We start from the raw sequence: 18,888 nt of genomic DNA on the forward strand, positions 1-18,888 counted from the left end.
ATATATATATATATATATATATATATATATATATATACATATATATATATATATATATATACATACATACATACATACATACATACATACATATATATACATACATACATACATACATATACTGATTTTACCGCAACCTTAAAGGTGCAGGGGGCACATGCTTCTGGTTTTATATAATAATGATAATAATATGAATAATAGTAATAATCCCTGGGGATAGGGGAGAAAGAATACTTCCCACGTATTCCCTGCGTGTCGTAGAAGGCGACTAAAAGGGAAGGGAGCGGGGGGCTGGAAATCCTCCCCTCTCGTTTCTTTTTTTTTTTTTTTTTTTAATTTTCCAAAAGAAGGAACAGAGAAGGGGGCCAGGTGAGGGTATTCCCTGAAAGGCCCAGTCCTCTGTTCTTAACGCTACCTCGCTATCGCGGGAAATGGCGAATAGTATGAAAAAAAAAGAAAAAAAAATAGTAATAATAATTTTTGAAGAGCAAATCATATCTAGCATGATCTAGGATCTCAGCAGTTTGCCCAGTGCTCTCTATTTTTGCCTTAATCTCCCTGATCTGTGAAAACGTCAATAGTGACTGACAGAATAAAGACGACCTGCTGTTAGACGAACATCAAGGCCAGCAACCTGATGTAGGAGACACAACATCTGACCCAGGAGGACATCAACCCACTCACGAGAACCACATCTTCACACCCTGTTAAAGACGTGCAGACACCACTGGTTTACACTGGCGTCCAAGTACATTAAGAACAAGTGTTCCTGAGAGACGGGTGCTCCTGAACAGCTTAGGCTTCAGCAGATGTGAGGAAGTCTGACCAGAGACGAACTTCAGATCAAAAAAATCATGACGTGAAGAAGCTGATGAGGTACAGTCATGACGTGAAGAAGCGGCGAGAAATAAGAACAGTTACACAGACAGCGTTAGATAGTGTCTGGCATGGTAATGACGTTCTCCCGGGTCATACATTACGGTGGTCTGGGTGTAATTTGGCCGGGGGTTGGGCGGGAGAGTGGAGGGAGGGCAGGTGTCGAATCGTCTGTATTTCTGTAACGAGGGAAAAAAAATGTCGCTTTGTGTTGTGTTGGAATCCACCTCACTCCGTAAGCAACATATCAACACAACGTGTCCTAAGAAGGCGATTACACACACACACACACACACACACACACACACACACACACGGGGCAGCCCGATCTCAGGCCCTCTTGCTTTCGATTCCTAGGTGCGGCAGTCGGCCCATATCTAGCCCAGGTGTTCATCCTCCCTTCGGAATTGTTCGATAAATGGGTACCAGGGTCAGGCCATTGTGTGTGTGTGTGTGTGTGTGTGTGTGTGTGTGTGTGTGTGTGTAATTGCTATTTGTATGTTTAATGGAGAGTGTTTTTACACACACACACACACACACACACACACACACACACACACACACACACACACTGGCCTGACCCTGGTAGATGCACCCAAGAGAATTTTCTGGTGAATTCCTGACTAAAGTGCCATGTAGATTTTGTGATAAGTTTTATGTTGGTCAGACTGGTAAGGATCTTCCTGTTAGACTTAAGCAACATAAATATAATATAAGAACGGGACAAGAATCAAATGCCTTGTTTAATCATGTTAAAAACTATGATCATTGTATTGACTGGAGTAATGCCATCTCAGTTATTAACTCTAACTATATTACCACGAGAACTATCACTGAATCTTCTATTATTAAATACACAAAGAATTATGATGTTAATATTAGTGAATGGTTTATAGAAATTGGATAACTTTATTGTTGATAAAATTTGTAAAATAATAAGTTTATGATACACTCGTTGTCTGTCTTGGACAGTCGCATGTTTACCAAAAGGCGTCCTAGCTACGTCTCTTCCTTGTATATCAACTGACTGTTATATTTCTCTTGTGTCTCCCCTGATAATGTGATTATTACACGAAAGTGCACTTGGGAACTTATCGTGTTTCATTTTCCCCGTGGACTCATAGGAATATATTCATTTATTTGTTTATTTATTTATTTATTTATTATTTTGCTTTGTCGCTGTCTCCCGCGTTAGCGAGGTTGCGCAAGGAAACAGACGAAAGAATGGCCCAACCCACCCACATACACATGTATATACGTACACGTCCACACACGCAAAAGATACACACCTATACATCTCAACGTATACATATATATATATATACACACACAGGCATACATGTACATAATTCATACTGTTTGCCTTTATTTATTCCCATCGCCACCTCGCCACACATGGAATAACAACCCCCTCCCCCCTCATGTGTGCGAGGTAGCGCTAGGAAAAGACAACAAAGGCCCCATTCGTTCACATTCAGTCTCTAATGCACCGAAACCACAGCTCCCTTTCTACATCCAGGCCCCACAGAACTTTCCATGGTTTACCCCAGACGCTTCACATGCCCTGGTTCAATCCATTGACAGCACGTCGACCCCGGTATACCACATCGCTCCAATTCACTCTATTCCTTGCACGCCTTTCACCCTCCTGCATGTTCAGGCCCCGATCACTCAAAATCTTTTTCACTCCATCTTTCCACCTCCAATTTGGTCTCCCACTTCTCGTTCCCTCCACCTCTGACACATATATCCTCTCGGTCAATCTTTCCTCACTCATTCTCTCCATGTGACCAAACCATTTCAAAACACCCTCTTCTGCTCTCTCCACCACACATTTTATTACCACACATCTTTCTTACCCTATTATTACTTACTCGATCAAACCACCTCACACCACATATTGTCCTCAAACATCTCATTTCCAGCACATCCACCCTCCTCCGCACAACTCTATCCATAGCCCATGCCTCGCAACCATACAACATTGTTGGAACCACTATTCCTTCAAACATACCCATTTTTGCTTTCCGAGATAATGTTCTCGATTTCCACACATTCTTCAAGGCTCCCAGAATTTTCGCCCACTCCCCCACCCTATGATTCACTTCCGCTTCCATGGATCCATCCGCTGCCAAATCCACTCCCAGATATCTAAAACACTTCACTTCCTCCAGTTTTTCTTCATTCAAACTTACCTCCCAATTGACTTGACCCTCAACCCCACTGTACCTAATAACCTTGCTCTTATTCACATTCACTCTCAACTTTCTTCTTTCACACACTTTACCAAACTCGGCCACCAGCTTCTGCAGTTTCTCACATGAATCAGCCACCAGCGCTGTATCATCAGCAAACAACAACTGACTCAATTCCCAAGCTGTCTCATCCACAACAGACTGCATACTTGCCCCTCTTTCCAAAACTCTTGCATTCACCTCCCTAACAACCCCATCCATAAACAAATTAAACAACCATGGAGGCATCGTACAGCCCAGCCGCAAACCTTTCATTCACTGAGAACCAATCACTTTCCTCTCTCCCTACACGTGCACATGCCTCACATCCTCGATAAAAACTTTACACTGCTTCTAACACCTTGCCTCCCACACCATACATTCTTAATACCTTCCACAGAGCATCTCTATCAACTCTATCATATACCTTTTCCAGATCCATAAATGCTACATACAAATCCATTTGTTTTTCTAAGTATTTCTCACATACATTCTTCAAAGGGGGCTAATGGGGAGGTGATAACAAGTAGTGGTGATGTGAGAAGGAGATGGAGTGAGTATTTTGAAGGTTTGTTGAATGTGTTTGATGATAGAGTGGCAGATATAGGGTGTTTTGGTCGAGATGGTGTGCAAAGTGAGAGGGTTAGGGAAAATGATTTGGTAAACAGAGAAGAGGTAGTAAAAGCTTTGCGGAAGATGAAAGCCGGCAAGGCAGCGGGTTTGGATGGTATTGCAGTGGAATTTATTAAAAAAGGGAGTGACTGTATTGTTGACTGGTTGGTAAGGTTATTTAATGTATGTATGGCTCATGGTGAGGTGCCTGAGGATTGGCGGAATGCGTGCATAGTGCCATTGTACAAAGGCAAAGGGAATAAGAGTGAGTGCTCAAATTACAGAGGTATAAGTTTGTTGAGTATTCCTGGTAAATTATATGGGAGGGTATTGATTGAGAGGGTGAAGGCATGTACAGAGCATCAGATTGGGGAAGAGCAGTGTGGTTTCAGAAGTGGTAGAGGATGTGTGGATCAGGTGTTTGCTTTGAAGAATGTATATATATATATATATATATATATATATATATATATATATATATATATATATATATATATATATATATATATACTCTCTGTAGTTGTTATCTGTGAATGCGACAAATGAAATACCATATGATCAAGGTATAGGATGAGAATGTAGTTCGTACGTGTAACGTTAAATTGTCATCAATCAAGAGAAAACGAGGAAGAGGTGTGTGTGTGTGTGTGTGTGTGTGGGGGGGGGGGGGGGGATAGCCAGGTCTGTACAGTTGAGTGTGTGTGTGTGTGTGTGTGCCAGAATAACTCGTAGTAGAAGCTCTGGATAACCAACCATTAGCTTCTAGCGCTTGACGGATTCCAAAAATGTCCACCGGGAGAGAAGACTCTACGTTGTACATCAAACCAACGAACCGTCTCTTCCTCTCGTGTCATCCCTCTCCATCTCGAGGAACAGCGTGTCTCTGGTCACGAAGCAGAACACCCTCACTAAACTCTACCAGGAGCGGGCAGAGTGCAGAGAGTCTCGCGTGGCTCGCCACTAACTTCCTGTGACTTTGAGACGGCAGGACGAAGCCTGCAACACGGAAATGAGACTCCTTGGCGCTCACCCAGGCGCTACGTCAACGCCGGGGGAAGTATGCGCGCGGAATGCTCGAGTGTGCGGGGTCGACATTGTGCGAGTGGCACTGCTGCTGCTGCTGCCATGGCATTGAAGAGTGTGTGGCCGGGAGGATGAAAACAAGGTCACACACACACACACACACACACACACACACACACAGACAAAACTGTACACTGTATCTGTGTTTGGGTGTGTGTTTTTACATGTCTGTTTCTGTGAATATGCCCGTGTGTGTGTGTGTGTGTGTGTCTGTGTGTGTGTGTGATATACCATTAACATTTTAATCGGAGAAATATATATTTACCCCTATTAGATAACTGGATATGAGAGAGGAGTTCTTTAAGGGGGAGAGCCGAAAGAGTGGAGCTTTTGGAGACTCGACCCCAGTGCCGTACCTGATCAGAAGCCTTCGAGATATCAAGGGATAACTAAAGAGTGACACAGGAAGAGATATGATCGCTGGATCTTATCCTGTGGGAAAAAAAAAATGATAAGATGCCGAAAAAAAAAATGGGAGATGTGGATGCTGGGAGAAGGTTCAGAACGGTCACCCGTATTTTCAAGGACGGGCTGTGTGGGAGCGCATGCTCTCGAGATGAGGGGTAAAGTCATCGTTTTATACCGTGGTCAGACAACACGAGTCGTCAGGGTCGTCATCTCTGACTCACGAACCCTTCATGCTTGAGATGTTATCCTGTCCACAAGTCTTGCTTGTAGATGAAGAGAGATGAGGGGTTCTGGATGATGGATTAATGTGATAATGATGATAAGGGGTTCTGGATGATGGATTAATGTGATCATGATGATAAGGGGTTCTGGATGATGGATTAATGTGATCATGATGATAAGGGGTTCTGGATGATGGATTAATGTGATCATGATGATAAGGGGTTCTGGATGATGGATTAATGAGATCATGATGATGAGGGGTTCTGGATGATGGATTAATGTGATCATGATGATAAGGGGTTCTGGATGATGGATTAATGTGATCATGATGATAAGGGGTTCTGGATGATGGATTAATGAGATCATGATGATGAGGGGTTCTGGATGATGGATTAATGTGATCATGATGATAAGGGGTTCTGGATGATGGATTAATGTGATCATGATGATAAGGGGTTCTGGATGATGGATTAATGTGATGATGATGATAGAAAATGTTTTTCTTTTTTTTTTCTTGAAGTCAGAGCCCCGTCTCTCGACTTACCTTCATATCTCCATTACTTTACATCAGCCGGAGATAAATTGCCCCTTCCTTCCCTCGTCTGTGTATGTCTGGTCAACCTTTCACTAACTTTCCTTCCTCACATTTCCCCCCCTCGCCTCACCGTCAGTTCCCCCATTGCTCCCCAGTTGCAGATTTCGCAAGGATTGTCTTGCAGCAACTCTGCATCACCCACAGCCTTCCTGTCTCTCTGCACCCACAGCCTTCCTGTCTCTCTGCACCCACAGCCTTCCTGTCTCTCTGCACCCACAGCCTTCTTGTCTCTCTGCACCCACAGCCTTCCTGTCTCTCTGCACCCTCAGCCTTCCTGTCTCTCTGCACCCACAGCCTTCCTGTCTCTCTGCACCCACAGCCTTCCTGTCTCTCTGCACCCACAGCCTTCCTGTCTCTCTGCACCCACAGCCTTCCTGTCTCTCTGCACCCACAGCCTTCCTGTCTCTCTGCACCCACAGCCTTCCTGTCTCTCTGCACCCACAGCCTTCCTGTCTCTCTGCACCCACAGCCTTCCTATCTTTCTGCACCCACAGCCTTCCTGTCTCTCTGCACCCACAGCCTTCCTGTCTCTCTGCACCCACAGCCTTCCTGTCTCTCTGCATCCACAGCCTTCCTGTCTCTCTGAACCCACAGCCTTCCTGTCTCTCTGCACCCACAGCCTTCCTGTCTCTCTGCACCCACAGCCTTCCTGCGGGTGCATGATGTTTTCGTATCTTCTTTGCCCAACGTTCTCCTGGTCTGGGTGTACTGCCTTCGTACTTAAACACTTCTTTCATTGCTCTGTTTTTTCCCCCTGTACTGAGAAATTGATTCTCACTTGTGAAGCTCCGTTAACGCATCTAACTTCCAATAAATTCCTCGACAGTGTCATTGCGAGAGTTTCTCTCGTACTCCTCGGAACTTGAAGCAGTTTGCCTTCTGGTCCGCGTGGATGTAAGTTTGTCCAGTGTATCTCCTCAGAGCTCAAGTCCCGAGTAAGAGGATTTCTCTAGCACTCCTGGTGTCTCCTCTGCCACCAACCTAATGGTTCATTTTATGTCCCCTTTTTTTCAATATATGTTCTGGCTCAATGTGCCGCCTCGCAGGGCTGTGAGCCAGATATCCAAGGCTCTTGGCCAGATATTGGCTCATCTGGTTTCCTCGCAAGGTTATTTATATAACAGGGCTATGAGCCAGTCATACAGGGCTGTGAGCCAGACTTACAGGGCTGTTAGCCAAACTATTTATCAAAGTCTTTTCAAAATTGTACTCCCTAATAGTGTAATACTGCAATTTAATTGTTTCCCCTCACCATAAGAGCTAATCTGCCCCTCCTCTGCTTACCTTCTCGTACATATCTGTTGTCCAGTTCTTTTAGGAAAACAACACGTGACTCAGTGTTCCAGCTGACTTTGGTCTCATCCCTACTTATGGTGTCTGGCTCACTCTCGCCCTCTTGATCCGTCGACTAAGTGACGTATTACATAGGTTAGCCCCACGACGCGAGAGGCTGGGGTCCCTGATAATGAGAAAACCCCTGATTTTTCTTTATTTCCCCCAGGTTCCGATAGCCAAGGAGGAGGGGGAAGCCCTGGCAATAAAGAGGATCTAACTCCTTGAATGATCACTGCTGTCATGACCTCCACTGCCTGTGGGATCTAACCCAGAGATGGAGAGAACAGTTTGCTCTCAGGTCCCTGAAATCCTCGAGACGTCATGACTTAGATTCGAGTCTCGTATTGTTTCCGCTCAGATTCTTCCTTGCATAAGACGTCGAAGTCTCCTCTCCCTCCGTCTTCGTCGAGTGTTTGGCCCTGTCTTATCTGAGACTCTACTTCCTCCTGGAGTTCTGTCCTCTTCGTAAGCGTTCTAGCTGTCCGTACGTTCGACTTTGTGCTCCCTTACTGTGTTCCCCCGTCATTAATACCACCATCAGTGGACGTGCCATCCCTTCTAGACTCTTATGTTCCAGTCCTTCCTTAAGTTTCTGTATTTCTTCAGTCATCTCCTTCATTTCCTGAGCCTCCAGCATGTAACCACAAGTCCTCTTCTTCATGTGATCTAACATTAGAGATACAGTGTGTTCCCGCTGTCGACCAACCATAGTGACTGATCTGTATATGATAAGGTCTCCAGCTGTCCGTCACCCCTCGCTTCTAGATCGCTTAACCTTACTACATTCCGGGGCATCTTTCAACATACCAAGTGGCGAGCCACTTCCCACCAGTAGGCCCTTCCTTCCTTCCTTCCTTCCTTCCTTCCTTCCTTCCTTCCTTCCTTCCTTCCTTCCTCCCTCCTCAAAAAGCCATTTTTTCCTCCAAGAAACCTAAGCCCTCTTAAGTCCCTCTTTCAAAACGTATAACAGGATCAAATGTAATATTCCTGGTGATCTTTCCGCCCAACATGATAGTAACAGTCTGTCTCCACACATTTATAAACGGGGCTTTCTGAAAATCGGGCTCACGAGTGAAAAAATCCTTTAAGATAAATGCCCTGCCTTACTCACTGCCTCCTTCATCTTGAAGCACTCAGCCGTGCATTATTTTTGTTCATGTTTTCTGGGAGGATTATTTTAGTGTTAGTCTCCTGTCTTCAGCAACGATCCATCTGTTTCTCGTGGACATTACTCTCACAGTCTCCCTCGCCAGCTACGATTCCCGGAACACCTCCTCCTTCCCCGATCCCTCGCTGAGGCTCCCTCGTGTAGGTCTCTCTCTCTCTCTCTCTCTCTCTCTCTCTCTCTCTCTCTCTCTCTCTCTCTCTCTCTCTCTCTCTCTCTCTCTCTCTCTCTCTCTCTCTCTCGACGTCAATATCAAAAAACCATCCCCCTACCCCACCGAAAACCAGCACCATCACCTCTAACTTTAGGAATGGGGGGGGGGGGATTTTTTTGTATGGGTTGCGCGACGCATCAAAGAGTCTCTCACTCATGTTGGTTCGCGCCCAGAGGAACTACGGGCCGGTTTTACGCGTCAGTTTAAGCACCAGCAAGACACATCCATATTCCCATGTACGACAGAAACAGTTAAGATAAACAACTCACCCTGAATTGTACTCCGCAGATATTGCAAGAGCTATATAAACTCTTCTTCAAGCTCAAGGAATCAAACAGTGATCCAAATATTGCAACGCAGTAGAACACACTCGGAAGAGACGTATTAGACTTACCAAAACAAGTCAAGAGGGAGTATGAAATGAGTATGCCTGAGAGACAGTAAAAGAAATCCTTAAAATGTTTATAGATATCTCTGTTATAAGAAACATATAAGGAGTGGGATGGGGACCCTTAGTAAGCGAAGATGGGATGATAAAAAACATAGCAATAATCCTAATTTTTTTTTCCAGTTCTGCTTCTACACGAGAAAGCGGCGACACGGTTCTTGAGCCAGTGATCAATAGCACTCACACGTTACCAGAATATATTGTTGCAGGTTTGAGAATTACCATCACAGATAGATACGTTGAAGACTGATAAGACTCCAGGTCCTGGTTGTTTATTTCATGTCAGCGGGTAATTAAAACATCAAACGCCTATGTTTTTAATTAATGTCTCCAGGATGGAATACTCCAGCAGGACTGGAGACTGGCAGACGTCACTCCTATATACAAAAAGGGGAAGCAGCGAATTGCCTGGCAACTACCGTCCTATTAGCCTCACATCAGTCATATGTAAACATCTGCAGTCGATCATAAGAGACAGAATCGTAATCTACCTGGAACAACTCAACCTGATCAATAATACACACAGCAGGTTTTTTAGAAAGCGCAGGTCATGCCTTACAAACACCTCCTGGAATTTGTGTCATATATCATTTAATACCCAAGACAAGACAAGAGCAAGATATATTATATTTCTGTCCTTTCAGAAAGCTTTCGGCAAAGTTCCCACCCACGTTAAATTGATGCATGAAGTGCGGGTGTTGGGGATTAGCGGTTCCATAGGAAATTGGACACCGTGCTCACCTATGGCTAGCGGAGTCCCTCAGGCCTCCGTACTTGGACCTATATTTTTCACCATTTATATGAACGATATTGACGTAGGGCCGAGTAACTTAGCGTCCAAATGTGCAGATGACACAAAGATCGGCAGTGCCACAGTGGCTGAGGAAAGTAAGCTGAGGTTGCTAGAGCATCTTAATGAAATTGCTGAATTGTCGAGGATGTGGTCAGTGCCGTTGAACGATAATGAATGTCAGCTGTTCCAAGTAGGAAACCTCAATAAAAAACTCGGTCATGAAGTGATGGGTTGTCCACAAGCTAACTCGGTCATGAAGTGATGGGTTGTCCACAAGATAACTCGGTCATGAAGTGATGGGTTGTCCACAAGATAAAGGACACCCCTAGTGTGCCAGATCTAAGCGGTCACTGTCATCAACAACTCCAATGTCTCCCAGTATTGTGATGAAGCTGCCAAAGACAATAAGGTGTTATTGCCACTGTATCTAAGACTAGTTAGACCTGACCTCGAATGTGAAGTGCAATTCCGGCTCGCGTTGGGGAGAGAAAGGCTCTGCTTTGCTGTTCTTTTCGTCTACTGTTTTTGAGGGGATTGAGTGTGTGTGTGTGTGTGTGTGTGTGTGTGTGTGAGTGTGTGTGTGTGTGAGTTAAGGCCAGATCACCTCGCTTCGGCTTTTGGTTTAAGTGATCTGTTGTAGCTCTATTTATGTAACTCTCTCTCTCTCTCTCTCTCTCTCTCTCTCTCTCTCTCTCTCTCTCTCTCTCTCTCTCTCTCTCTCTCTCTCTCTCTCTCTCGTCCCAGCTGGCAAACCTGTCGGGAATTGGAAGCTTCCCCAACACTTTTTTCGCCGGCTATATTTCCTACCCTGTCCCTCAGTGTGTCTCTTAAGTGACACTACTTGTCTGTGTGTGTGTGTGTGTGTGTGTGTGTGTGGTTGTGTGATGGGGAGAGAATGGTATACCCGTCAGGCCCACATTTCCTGTGTTTGTGTATGTGTGTGTGTATGTGTATGTGTATGTGTGTATGTGAGTTTGTGTGTGTATGTGTATGTGTGTGTGTGTGTGTGTGTGTGTGTGTGTGTGTGTGTGTGTGTGTATGTGTGTGTGTGTGTGTTTTTGTGTGTGTGTGTGTGTGTATCTTAGCGATACATCTTTACACTCGTGGTGTCTTATTTCTCTTATCCTTATATCTTTGCCATGAATTTTTACGAGACACTTTGTGTCTATTCATTTCTTTATATAGATAAATTTACACCTCAACATGTCAGCAATGATTTACAGACCGTGTACTTAACACACAGCTTTTAATAATCTCCAAGACCCAAAACCTAGCGTGATAGAGACCGTTTTCTATACCGTTAATGTTCTCCCGGAGTCAGCCGCTCCCTTAATGCCCTCCCGTACCGTATCAGATCTCCAGATAACGATAACATTAAGACGTCACCAACAACTTGAGTCGCGAATGTCCATTTCTCTCGGTGACACGTGATCCGTTGTTTCCTGGACGCGCATGGGTGTTTGATGCCTCCTTTGGCAAACAAGTGATTCAGAGAGTATTGGTGCCACACTTTCTGGTGATGCTACGCAAAATGTCGTACTACGTAAACTCTTGGCAATAGGATGATGGCTAGAATGGGAACTGGTCATTCGTCTCCTCCTCCTCTGCACCCTCCTGCAATATGGCCCTGTATACACAGGTTCTTGCAGACAAGTAAACAAATGAGGGTCTTTTGGCTGCACAGCTTCGTCACCTTTGTTTGCTTGCGTCACTCACCGACGGCTGTGGGCCATCAGAGACCCTTCACCTCTGAATGCAGAGGAAACCCTACCGTCACCTCTGAATGCAGGGGAAAGCCTACCGTCACCTATGAATGCAGGGAAAATACCCTAACCGTCACAGTGATAGCAGAGGAAAACCCTACTTCACCTCCTGAATGCGGGAACCCTACCGTCACCTCTGAATGCAGAGGAACCCTACGTCACCTCTGATATGCAGGGGAAACCCTTCGTCACTTGAATGCAGAGGAAAACCCTACCGTCACCTCGTGAATGACAGGGGAAACCCCTACCGTCACCTCTGAATGCAGAGGGAAACCCTACCGTCACCTCTGAATGCAGGGGAAACCCTACCGTCACCTCTGAATGCAGGGGAAACCCTACCGTCACCTGTGAATGCAGGGGAAACCCTACCGTCACCTCTGAATGCAGGGGAAACCCTACCGCCACCTCTGAATGCAGGGGAAAGCCTACCGTCACCTCTGAATGCAGGGAAAACCCTACCGTCACCTTTGAATGCAGGGGAAACCCTACCGTCACCTCTGAATGCAGGGGAAACCCTACCGTCACCTCTGAATGCAGGGGAAAGCCTACCGTCACACCTCAATGCAGAGGAAACCCTACCGTCACATCTGAATGCAGAGGAAACCCTACCGTCACCTCTGAATGCAGGGGAAACCCTACCGTCACCTCTGAATGCAGGGAAAACCCTACCGTCACCTCTGAATGCAGGAGAAACCCTACCGTCACCTCTGAATGCAGGGGAAAGCCTATGGTGCCTTCACTCCAAACGAAGGTATGTACATGGAATGGTGTAGTGCAGAGATGTTACATAAGCCAAAGCTTAAAGCTGAGCCATTTGGGAGGGTAGCCAGAGCGCCCGCGGTCCCCCAGGTGGTGGTAGATGGTCGGGTACCTGGAACATCCTCAGTCCCCCAGATGGTGGTAGATGGTCGGGTACCTGGATCTTCCTCAGTCCCCCAGATGGTGGTAGATGGTCGGGTACCTGGATCTTCGTCAGTCCCCCAGGTGATGGTAGATGCCCGGGTACCTGGATCTTCCTCAGTCCTCCAGATGATGATGGACGATACGTGACGTCAAGAACTTGTGGCCTCAGCAGAGTGGAGGAATGGCGGTGTCTGAGATGTGGACCCACAGTCGCGCACCTCAGTGTCAGCGAAGAGGATGACGCACATCACTGGTACTGCTGACTCCTGATGGGGAGCTCCCTGCAGCTGCTGACGCTGTGGCTATCTAAGGTCTTCCCCTCTCAAAGTGTTATCCTAGTTATACGAATGTTGAGGAAGTATATATACTTCTCTATACTTCGTGTGCATCCATTGGGGTGGGTGAAGACCACGACGAGAGAGAGAGAGAGAGAGAGAGAGAGAGAGAGAGAGAGTACCTACGACGAGATTGAGTCAAAATGGTATGGCCAGCGTGTGGCGTTCACCGTACGTCTTACTTTTTTTTTTTTAACGTTGGAGGCTCCAGTCACGATCAAAAGTTCACATCAAGGCCGGGCCTTATTCAAAATATAGAGAGGTTAAGAAAGAGGAAAAAAGGGAAAGTAATTACGAATTTGGAGGATATGAAAAACCAGTATTTTGAAATGTGCAAGGTCAGAGTTAATGGGACAGACATGTGAGGATAGAAAGATCCAAAACTTCGAGATGTAGGGATAGAAACAGTTATCAAAACAGCCCACCCTTGCGTTGCCGATTTCCACACAATAATCACGTGACGCAGCAGCTTGCAGAGTATTGCGTGGTATAGCCATTTCCGTTATGTGGGGTTTCCAAGCTGGGTGGATGTTATACTTACACCAGGTATGTTCAATGAGTCAAAAGATGGAATTACGAAACCGTCAAAGGAGAGAGGAAAGTTGTGAGGAGTATTCGATAGAGAGATGGGCAGAACATGGGTCTCGGAGCCATTACTGTAACCAGGTTTCGTCTACCCAACTGAGATATCCTGTCCAAATCTCAGTTTATTGTGGAAGTTGTATCGAAACGAGATGCAGACCGAGTGAGAGATGAAGGAGCGGAAATGAAGAATGTGTAAGAATGCAATGTTGAGTCATCAGCGTATAAGTGCATTTTGGTTATTTTCAGAGGAAAGGAAATCGTTGATAAAAAGGAGAAAAAGTGTAGGAGACAGGAGAGAACCTTGAGGAACACCGCTGTTGATGAGAAAAGGAGAAAGCCTGATCCGTCAACAGTCACAGAGATAGATCGGCCAGAGAGGAAGCTAGATATGAAGGAGCATTGTAAGGTAGGCAAGGCAAAAGAGGGGAGCTTAGGGATGAGACCTCAATGCCACAACCTGTCAAAAGCTTTGAATATATCAAAGGCAACTACATAGCACGGATGATTCTTTGAGATGTTTTAAGTTCAGGGAGAGCCTCCTGAGATTTTGTCGTGGGGAACATAATACATCACGCTTTTTAGCAGAGAAGAAAAACCGCTGAAGTGAGTATGTGTGGAATTACTGGGAAGGCTCGTGTCGCTTCGCCGTAAACAGTGTATAGGTATGCATACAAGGCCGTCCATTTCATGAAGTAGACCACTCCACTCGACACAAATAGTGGGATATATTTCGAAGGTTTCTGGCATGTCACCATCAACACTCTGGTGCTGTACCATTTCTTCTTGGGTTCATTCACACGTGTCTGCGAGATTCAGATATCCCTCACGTACTAAAACTCGAGTGTGTGTGTGTGTGTGTGTGTGTGTGTGTGTGTGTACATATCTCTGGCTGAACACTACAATTTATGCACTTTACCATAGAATTTAAAATGCCAAAGTACCCAAAGTCTATCATCTAATCTTCCAGTGAAAGTAACTTGTTAGTTACTTTCTTCATTACACATGTTTCATTATCTTTAAGTTACCTTCTCCGTACATATCTTTTGATATCTTTGTTTTTAAAGTTTTTGTTCCTTTCTCCATACACGCTATAGAATTTTGTTCATCAATCCATACACATCTTTTAATATATTATTACTTTCTTCAAACACATCCTATGTCTCTCCGTACTCGTTTTATTATATTGTTACTTTCTTCGTACACATGTTGTTATCTTGTTACTTTCTTCATACACGTTTTAATATCTTGTTACTTTCTCCATACAAGTGTTTTGATATCTTCCTACTTTCTCCATACACGTTGTTACTGGCTTCAAACTCGTTCATACACGTTGTTACTGTCTTCAAACTCGTTTTGTTATCTTGTTACTTTCTTTATACACGTTTTAATATCTTGTCACTTTCTTCATACACGTGTTTTGACATCTTACTGCTTTCTCCAAACACGTTTTGTTGTTACTTTCTTCGTACACGTTTTAATATTTTGTTACTTTCTCCATACACGTTGTTACTTTCTTCATACACAAGCTTTACTGGACACAATTAATTGAAAATGGATCTGCTGTTTCCACCCTACGACAAAGTCTTGCCTTACTACCACTGTTGTTAAACCTTTGATTGACAACGTTTTTTTTTTTACGTCGCGCAGTTTTGACCGAGGCATCGAAGCTTCTACCATGTTCTGGGAGCCCTGCGTGAGAAGGTATCCACAGAACATGGATGCGGATCTCGAAGTATTTACGGCATGAAGTTAGGATAGAGAACACTCGTCTGTGGAGCTTGTGCAAGCTCAAGAACGATGAGTATGGTGGACAGCTGGGTATGTGAGGTAGGCTGCCCAGTGCTTCACGGGGTGGGTTACCGTCAAAGGGCTTCCAGCCCTCCCGGTAGCAGGGGGGAGTGAGAGAGCCATCAGCGCTGATAGTGTGACGTTGTTTTCGAGGTGTGGAGATCCCGTGTGTATCATCCAGAGTCCCTGGCCTTTGTGTCAGTGTGTTTGAAGGTGAAGGATGTGTGTAGTAAGCCAGCAGCGAGAGAGGTGGAGAGATAAAGTAATGGTGATAACGAAGAGAGAGGGAGAGAGAGAGATAGAGAGAGAGAGAGAGAGAGAGAGAGAGAGAGAGAGAGAGAGAGAGAGAGAGAGAGAGAGTTATCTCTTAGGGAGGCGGGAAATACGAGCGCTTCCCGATTTTGCAGGACTGATGCAATGTCGACATTGTTAAGTAGTGAGTGGCTGACAACTTGATCCGTTTTTTTATGTGACAGGCCCCTGGGGGAAGGGGGTGTTCCTACCCTTTCATGGGTGGAGGGGGTTGTGGCTAAGGGAAGAGGCAGAGGAAAGGCGGGGAGGGCAGAGAGTTGATAAAGGCTGGCGGTCAGGCCATGGCTGCAGTGAGGTTATGTATGTCGTTGGCACAAAGATAACCGTATCTCCCGCCTGGGTAGAGGAGAGTTAATTTGGAGTGTAGACTCCCTCACTGTGGCAGACCACCATATCCATATGGTTGCCTGTTTCTTCATGGTATGGTCCTCACCCTGGAATATCAGAATCCAGCCACAACTCCCTGGCTTCACATACCTGTAAGATATGTTACTATCCAAACTGATGCTGCCTGTAGTGAACGGTAATGAACATGCTGTGATCGCCACGACTCTGTGAAAAAAATCTTCCACGATCGCCAACTGGACTGAGGAAGCAAAGAAACTCATTTTTCATGCACCGCTGTGGTACACAGATGCCTCGTCTGCTGCCGTGTCTCAGTAAACATTATTGAACTTCAGCCATTGATGATCCAGCACCCTCCTGTTTATCCCGCCTCTTGGTAGCCTGAACGGATGAAGCGGGGGCACCTTTGGCCCTACAGGTCTCCAAGGCCATGATGAACGTACCTTGGAAACTCCCTGACGGAGGCTATGCCGTCCAGTCTGGGTTATACATGTGAGGAAGCCGCGTACTTCTTCGTTACCTTCACCTAACAAGAACTGGCAACCAGGCACCCCGAGTCCGGACTGCGGTGTTGTAAAAGAACTCTCACTCGTATATAGAATACTGGATCGCTGTAGTACTCCTGATGCTTCGTGTCCTCAAGACCACGGTAAATCCCTGCCTCGCTCTCTCCGGGTATGACACTCGGATACTGAATGACGATACAAAAGAGACGACTCAACTCCATGTGAAGTACAGATGGCGGAGAATGCCCTGGGGGCGCTCGTCGTGTCATTTATAGGCACGTCGCCTGGGTGTCAGAGGTTGTTGGCGTGTACGTGGGGGTTCCTCGGCTGTGTCTTAGCGAGGGGAACAATGTCAAGTGTAGAGGTGGGGTCGGGCCGCCGCGGGTCTGGAGGTGGGCCGGCCGGGAACAGACGCTTGTGATGGCAAGACCTGTCGTCAGAAGAGGATATGGATCCCCACCCGAGTCTGCGGTCCGGGAGCCATACTGCACTGCTGTAGCACTGCATGTTTTCCCCGTGCTGCTGTAGCACTGCATGTTTTCCCCATATTGCTGTAGCACTACATGTTTTTCCCATAGTGCACTGATGTAGCGCAACATGTAGCACTGCATGTTTACCCCCGCACTGCACTGTTGTAGCACTGTATGTTTTCCCTGTGCTGCAGTGCCCGTTTCGCCGTGTTGCACTGCTGCAGCACTGCATGTTCCCACAGCACGTTATACTGGCACGGTGTATTCTCATTTTGTAAGAAAATACAGATGTACTCAAATTATGATATGAAGAAGAATGGCTCGCCAAAAGTGTTCTGACATTATCAAATTATCGTATGATAAAGAATGGCTCACCAAAAGTGTTCTGACATGATCAAATTATCATATGATAGAGAATGGCTCACCAAAAGTGTTCTGACCTTTTGTAGATATCCTGTTGCATGACATATCCACCGCCGCTCACAACACTGGGCCAACCATTTGATCATGTGTTTAATGATAACGAGGAGAACACATATATTTCATTTTGGGGGGGCACGACATGTGTTAGAAAACGTCTGACCCCCTGACATTTACTTTTAATTTCTGCGGGTTAAGTCAGGTTAAGCCTCAACCAAAAAGTACTGCATTGCTTACAAAGAAAGTCTTTCACCACTGTATCATAATTTACCATGCCATCACACACGGTTGTGCTGTGAGCCATGTGCACAACAAGATGGACCACACGCCCGTTCTTACTTAAAAAGAGTTACATTGATAGACCACACAGACCCCAAGGTCCGAGCGGGGTGGTCTGTCCTTGACACTACTAGGAAAAATATATGCAGTCCTCCTCATAGCAGGAGAGGAAAAGAATGGCAAAGCCAAGCCCCTCCACACCCTCCATTCCCCCCTCCGGCAACACGCCTGGAGGAAAATAAGTAGGGGAAAAAAAAACTTGCAGGATTAATGTGCCTGGAGGAAATTTTGTAAAAAAAGTCATAAGGTGAAATCAACATTAATAGGTCATGCATCCCATCACCAGCGACACGAGAGAGAGAGAGAGAGAGAGAGAGAGAGAGAGAGAGAGAGAGAGAGAGAGAGAGAGAGAGAGAGAGAGAGAGTCAATATAAACATTAATATGACATGCATCCCATCACCAACGACACGAGAGAGAGAGAGAGAGAGAGAGAGAGAGAGAGAGAGAGAGAGAGAGAGAGAGAGAGAGAGAGAATCAATATCATGAGGTAACCCACACGACGTACTCTCTTTGACACGGGTCACAAGAATGTACTCTCTGCCCTTAACAACATCGGGAGAAAATGAAAGTTGGGGGGGTGAAAATCCCTAATAATGCTGTAGTTAAAGTTATGATGAATGCCTCACTCACATGACTAATATGCTAGCGTTCATGGTCTGGGTTCGCAGTATCAGTCGATTTCAGATAACTGTGGCCGGTGGAACCATGCATCAACGGGAGCCACTGCGAATATCCCCTAGTTTGTAGGTCATAGATCGTCACTACGCACGAAGCAAAACTGTGAACACATAGGAGACGTTTAGGTAAGAAACTAAAATGGCATTTATTCACAAGCCGTCATTCTTAGGGTGCTTGAGAAACTGGGCCACGAATCCCTTGCCCTACGGTAATAAACATAAATAAGGAATAAACTTGGAAAGTTATTGGAAACCTACTATTTCCATGCGTGAAATTAAAAAGTTTAACTGCCATCAAAGTTATACACGTTGAGTGTGAGCCGAGAGGAGAGAGATTCTCCACTTCAGGTTGACAGGACATTTCCCATTTTCATTTCATTTTTTTTTTTTCAGAGGAGAAAATGGTCCGAAAAATGTAACACTTGTCTCATATGAAGTAAGAGCCGTGAACGGTTACAC

The sequence above is a fragment of the Panulirus ornatus genome, chromosome 4 (genome assembly GCF_036320965.1).
Source record: "Panulirus ornatus isolate Po-2019 chromosome 4, ASM3632096v1, whole genome shotgun sequence".
Taxonomy (NCBI): Eukaryota; Metazoa; Arthropoda; class Malacostraca; order Decapoda; family Palinuridae; genus Panulirus; species Panulirus ornatus.